This window comes from Pan paniscus, chromosome 15 (genome assembly GCF_029289425.2).
Source record: "Pan paniscus chromosome 15, NHGRI_mPanPan1-v2.0_pri, whole genome shotgun sequence".
NCBI lineage: Eukaryota > Metazoa > Chordata > Mammalia > Primates > Hominidae > Pan > Pan paniscus.
Genome location: NC_073264.2, coordinates 59,946,906 through 59,953,357, shown reverse-complemented (window position 1 = coordinate 59,953,357; position 6,452 = coordinate 59,946,906). Strand labels below are relative to the sequence as shown.

At 43.4% G+C, this 6,452-nt stretch overlaps 1 pseudogene; it reads left to right on the top strand.

Moving 5' to 3' along the window:
- The first annotated feature begins 633 nt into the window (after nucleotides 1-633).
- LOC129393819 (transmembrane protein 98-like) lies at nucleotides 634-5,215 on the top strand (annotated as a pseudogene).
- Nucleotides 5,216-6,452: the final 1,237 nt, after the last annotated feature.

The following is a 6,452-nucleotide window of genomic DNA, read 5'->3' as shown; positions in this document are numbered from 1 at the left end:
TTAATAGTAGTGATAATAATTATCTGAGAAACAACAGTGATTATTGTTCAGCTTCTTGAGCACCTAATACATGCCAGTTAACTTATACATATTCTTTCTAATGCTCACAAAGACGCTATAGGCTAGATAATATTATCCCATTTCATAGGTGAAAAACTGAGGCTTATAGGGATTAAGAAATTCACCAGAATCACTGCAATGGTAAATAGAGACACTGAGCTTGGACCCATATTTAACCCACCACAATTCTTTTTTGCCTACTATGCTGCCTCTGGAATACTGCGAAGCATCTAATGGGCCTTGGTAAGGCTTTCTTTCCTTTGTCTGGAATAATGGTTCATAAATATTATAACATACAGATAAAGCTCAAATAATGTACCATTTACGGGATGAAACTTAAGAGCTCTAACAAAGGAATTAAAGAAAATAATACCGCTGACTTTGCCATCGGCGGGGCCGTCGTGGGAGCGCAGCGGGATGTGCCCCGGAGCTGCAGCTTGAGGCCCTCAGGTCTCTGGAGGTGTCGTGGAGGAACCTAGCTCCTGCCATCCTCTTCCCCCAGTTTGCCACTTCCAGCAGCCTTAGCCCATGAGGAGGATGTGAACGGGACTGAGTCAGGAGCTCCCCGGAAGCATGGAGACCGTGGTGATAGTTGCCAGAGGTGTGCTGGCCACCATCTTTCTGGCTTCGTTTGCAGCCTTGGTGCTGGTTTGCAGGCAGCGCTACTACCAGCCCCGAGACCTGCGGCAGCGCTATGATTCTAAGCCCATTGTGGACCTCATCGGTGCCATGGCGACCCAGTCTGAGCCCTCTTAGAACTGGATGATGTTGTTATCACCAACCCCCGCATTGAGGCCATTCTGGAGAACAAAGACTGGATCGAAGATGCCTCGGGTCTCATGTCCCACTGCATGGCCATCTTGAAGATTTGTCACACTCTGACAGAGAAGCTTGTTGCCATGACAATGGGCTCTGGGGCCAAGATGAAGACTTCAGCCATTGTCAGCGACATCATTGTGGTGGCCAAGTGGAACAGCCCCAGGGTAGATGATGTTGTGAAGTCGATGTACCCGCCGTTGGACCCCAAGCTCCTGGACACAGGGACGACTACCCTGCTCCTGTCTGTCAGTCGCCTGGTGCTGGTGACAAGGAATGCCTGCCATCTGACGGGGGGCCTGGAGTGGATTGACCAGTCACTATCAGCTGCTGAGGAGCATTTGGAAGTCCTTCGAGAAGCAGCCCTAGCTTTTGAGCCAGATAAAGGCCTCCCAGGCCCTGAAGGCTTCCTGCAGGAGCAGTCTGCAATTTAGCGCCTACAGACCAGCAGCTAGTCCTGAAGGCCCCTGCCGCCATCACTGGGTGGCTCAGATTAGCCTTCCACTTTTTCCTGTAGAATTAGTTGTTCTCCACGGCTCAAGAGTTCAGCTGTGTGTGCATAGTAAAGCAGGAGATCTCTGTCAGTTTGTGCCTCTGTTGCAATTGCAAATTGTGGCTTGTGAGTGGCAGTCTAATACCACTGTTAGGGGAGATGCCATTCACTCTGCACAGAGGAGCATTGAAAACTGGTGGACTGTCAGCTTCATTTAGCCTACCTAGTGTTTTCAAGAAAATTGAACCACCATCTAAGAAATCAAGAGGTTTCACATTAAAATTAGAATTTCTGGCCTCTCTCGATCAGTCAGAACGTATGGCAATTCTGATCTGCTTTTCAGAAAAGGACAATCAATCGAAGCTAAATAGGGGTTGCTCCTTTTGGCAAGACTTGTACTCTCTCACCTGGCCTATTTCATTTATTTGTATTATCTGCCTGGTCCCTGAGACGTTTGAGTCTGTCCTCCCCCTTACAGGTTTGGGTTTGAAGATGAGAACTACAAAGCTGATTATTTCTTTTTTATCATTATGCCTGCAATTTTACCTAGCTACCACTAGGTGGATAGTAAATTTATACTTACGTTTCCAAAAAAAAAAAAAGAAAAAATAAAATAATACCATGCAATATAAAGCCTGTGCAAGCAAGCAAACAAAGAGATTTTAAAAATCATTCTTAGTTGATGGGCGATTTGATAGTCATTTATACCTGGCACTGGTATAAATGAGAAAATAGATGCCCCGTTTTATTATGATTTAATTATTTTATTCTACTATTATCACCACTATAAAAGCAACGTAGTTTCAATATGACCAAACCAAGATTAATAAATTACTCAATAGTCATCATTAGTAGAGGGAAAAGATCTTAACTGGTATAAATTATTAAATGCCAAGATAGCAAGTCTGAAAAATTTAACAAGGGGTATAACTGTTTCTTCTTGAAGATTCTTCACAATAGAGAATCAAGACTATGTAATTTTCAGTTCATTGCAATTAGCTTTAGGACACCTTTAAAACCTAAAATGAATATTTTGTGGGTAGTATAATTCATTTCAATAAAGCCTCCTTCAGTATAATTCATTTCCATAAAGCATCCTTCATTTACATGTTATTCGGATACCAATTGGGCAGGACCTTCCTGGGAGGCAATGCAGCCTGGTTGTTAAGAAGACAGATTTGGCCGGGTGCGGTGGCTCACGCCTGTAATCCTAGCACTTTGGGAGGCCAAGGCAGGTGGATCACGAGGTCAGGAGATCAAGACCATCCCAGCTAACACGGTGAAACCCCGTCTCTACTAAAAATACAAAAAATTAGCCGGGCGTGGTGGCGGGCGCCTGTAGTCCCAGCTACTCCGGAGGCTGAGGCAGGAGAAGGGCGTGAACCCAGGAGGCGGAGCTTGCAGTGAGCGAGATCGCGCCACTGCACTCCAGCCTGGCTAACAGAGCAAGACCCCGTCTCCAAAAAAAAAAAAAAAAAAAAAAAAAGAAGACAGACTTGAGTTCCCATTCGTCCCCATCAGTTACTAGCTGTCTTAGCACACAGTAGATAACTTTCTAAGCCTTAGTTTTTTCATCTGTGTGAAAATGATAATAACAGAATCTACCCCATTGGAATTGTTATAAGGATCAGGGAAGAGAATACAAGTGAAGTTCTTATTTCAGTGCCTGGCCAGAATGAATCTTCAATAAATATTTGTGGTTGCTCTTTTCATTATGGAAAGGCAGAACGATATAGCAGAAAGCACATAAGATTTGGATTCAGACAGACCTTGGATAGGATTAAAAAGGCCCTATTCAGTTACTTACTATTTATGGAACTAAGCAAATGCGGAACTGTTGTCCAGGAATGGAACCTTAGAAAGGCTGAACTCTTTCTTGGAGGGGGAGAAAAGTAAAACCAGGATGGATCTCGGGGAAGGGAATTAGATTTTTTTATAGGAAAGACATAATAATGTACAAGTTATCATATTAAATCTTTTTTTTTTTTTTTTTTTTTTTAGAGACAGAGTCTCACTCTGTCACCCAGGCTGGAGTGCAGTGGCGTGATCTTGGCTCACTGCAACCTCCACCTCCCAGGTTCACCCACCATTCTCCTGCCTCAGCCTCCCGAGTAGCTGAGACTATAGGCGCACTCCACCACGCCCGGCTAATTTTTGTATTTTTAGTAGAGACGGGGTTTCACCATGTTAGCCAGGATGGTCTCAATCTCCTGACCTCGTGATCCACCTGCCTCAGCCTCCCAAAGTGCTGGGATTACAGGTGTGAACCACCGCGCCCGGCCCATATTAAATCTTGAAACTTGACCAAAATATTCCATTTTTGAACAGAAATAAAAAGATTGTAGCGACATACAGCAGGAAGCTGGCAGAAAAAAAAAAAAGATTTTGGATCTATACAGCTAGAATGCACCATTGAGAATTACATTCAGTTGTTTGAATCGCTGGTGCTATGAATATGCTCCACAACCTCAATAAGTTTAGAAAGAATGCAGGTCAAAAATCTATGCCAGTCCTCAAGCCCCGACTCCCAATTTTGAGACCATCTAAAGAGAGAATGATAAATATCTGCACACATCGTGGGTTGCATCACAGGAGAGGGATCCTGCTCTGAGGAAGCCCACAATTTTCACAATGGATAGCATCAGCATATCTGCCTTTTTCTTCAGAGGAAGATACTATCTTTATTAGATTAGATTCGAAGCATGCCTGCCCTTTGCTCAAGAGGGAGACAGTAACTTCAGGCTTATCTCTAAACACATATTCTTGAAAAGACAATATATCTGCTATCTGTAGGCAGTGTCTTTGCTCACAAGACATGCAGAAACATGAGAGACCCATAGAAAATTGTCACCCACCAATGTAACAAGACAATGTGTACAAAAGCTTCTCAAGTCATCCTTTTGGGAAAGAAAATGCCATGCAAAAAAACAAAAACAAAAAAACCCAAAAATCTCTTAAGATTATGCAACCTGTATATCAAGGCTTCATTTTGCCCACCATAACTTGGCATTGCCTGAAGCCAGGATGATCACTGTGGGAGCCAGCACTAACAATTTACTGAATGTCAGCTTCCCCAAGCCAGAAAATGCCCCTTCTGATCTGCCAGATGGTTTGGGGCCTGATGCTTGGCATCCTCACAGCTGCCGCAGTCGTGTTCCTTGGAGTGGGTGAGTGTTACCTTGGATAATGAAAAATGATTGGTAATTTCTTTTACCTGAAGCCTATTCTCTATCAACATGCTGTGAAGAATCAGAAGTCTGCCTACTTCCAACCCACTCTACAATTGAGCCATTGTAGTGGAAAAAGCATCACAGTTCTGACTGGGAGTTTCCCTGGGAAACCCTGGCTTGTAGGATTCCAGAGAGATGACAGTAGGAACTATGAAGAAGAGGCAGATCTCGCAACCTGCCCTGCTGCTCCTTGCTTGGAAGTAGAAGGTTGCCAGACAAGGATGGTCTGTGGCTAAACTGTCCTATAGGATTCCTGTTTCAAAGCCCTGCCCTTTTTCAAGGGGCCTCCTTCCCTTATTACATTCTGCAGTCTATCTCTTCAGGATCCATTCTTTTTTTTTTTTTTTTTTTTTTTGAGACAGAGTCTCGCTCTGTTGCCCAGGCTGGAACGCAATGGCAGGATCTCGGCTCACTGCAACCTCCACCTCCCAGGTTCAAGCGATTCTCCTGCCTCAGCCTCCAGAGTAGCTGGGATTACAGGTGCACACCACCATGCCCAGCTAATTTTTGTATTTTTAGTAGAGACGGTGTTTCACCATGTTGGTCAGGCTGGTCTCGAACTCCTGACCTCATGATCCACCCACCTCAGCCTCTCAAAGTGCTGGGATTACAGGTGTGAGCCACCTTGCCCAGCCAGGATCCATTCTTACATGAGCATCAGATACCAAACAAATTTTATCTTTGTGTGGTTTTAGGCAATCTCTGGTTGGAGGAAGAAGACTTCATGTTTAAATTTATTCTAATGGAGAAATAAGTCACTTACCAAACATTTGCATAGCATTTGCCATGTGCCAGGCACTGTTCGAAGTGCTTGACATATATTTACCCATTCAGTTGAGGTCATTGTCCTCACATTATAAATTAGGAACTACGGATATATTAAGTAACTTGTCTAAGGTCACACAAATAAGTGGCAGAGCTAGGATTTAAACCAAGGCAGTCCTGTGACAGAGTCTGGGCTCTTAGCCACTACCCAAGAAAGCTTGTGGGAGAAGAGAGTATTACCCCCATAGACAGCTGGCTCCACCCTATCAGCTGAACATAACAGTACTTATTGATAAATTAGTGGCTTTTTCATGTGTAGTAGGGAGCAAAACTGAGTTAATTTAGACTAGATGAAAGCTAACCCCAGCTAAAAGGCAGATAGTCAACTATTCTTTCAGAGCATAGATAAGGCAACAAAAGTCACCCATCTAAAGTGATACGCACAAAGATCCCTTAAAAATAAACAATTAATAAGATAAGGCTGAGTTTTATTTTTTCAAATATTTCAAAGCACATCCCCTGAAACAATGACAAATGACATCTCCATCAAGCTCATGGTAATTGAAGCTCAGAGCTCATAAGTCATCGTCAAGAGGCCAATATGGCATCTTGCACCTGGCACATTTCCTTCTGAAGGGACAGCTGCAGGGCATCTGTCCTTCCCATTTCAAAGGCAGGACACCCCTCATCTCTCAGAAATTATCTGAAAAGAGCTATCCTAGATTCAGGGTTCAGGGACAATCATATGACGCTAACATCATCTCACTCTGGAGAATCAGACTTACCAATTCCCAATTGTATTTCCTTGTTTTCCTAGAATGATTATTTGAAACCTTTCTCTGCCACCTTTACACCGTGCTCCTAAACATCTAGAGCTAAAAAGTAACTCAAGGAAAGTAATCAAAAGCTGTGTTGCTAATACTTATGTAACCATAGCATGTATGCAGCTTGCAACCCCCTCAACAGTTTACTGTCCATAAAATTACATTTTTTAGTTTCATTTATCATTTGTGGTCTATTCTGCATTTATCTGGCAACAGATAAAGAACCTTGTGATTGCCCAGACCCTACCATCACTTTCTTCACAC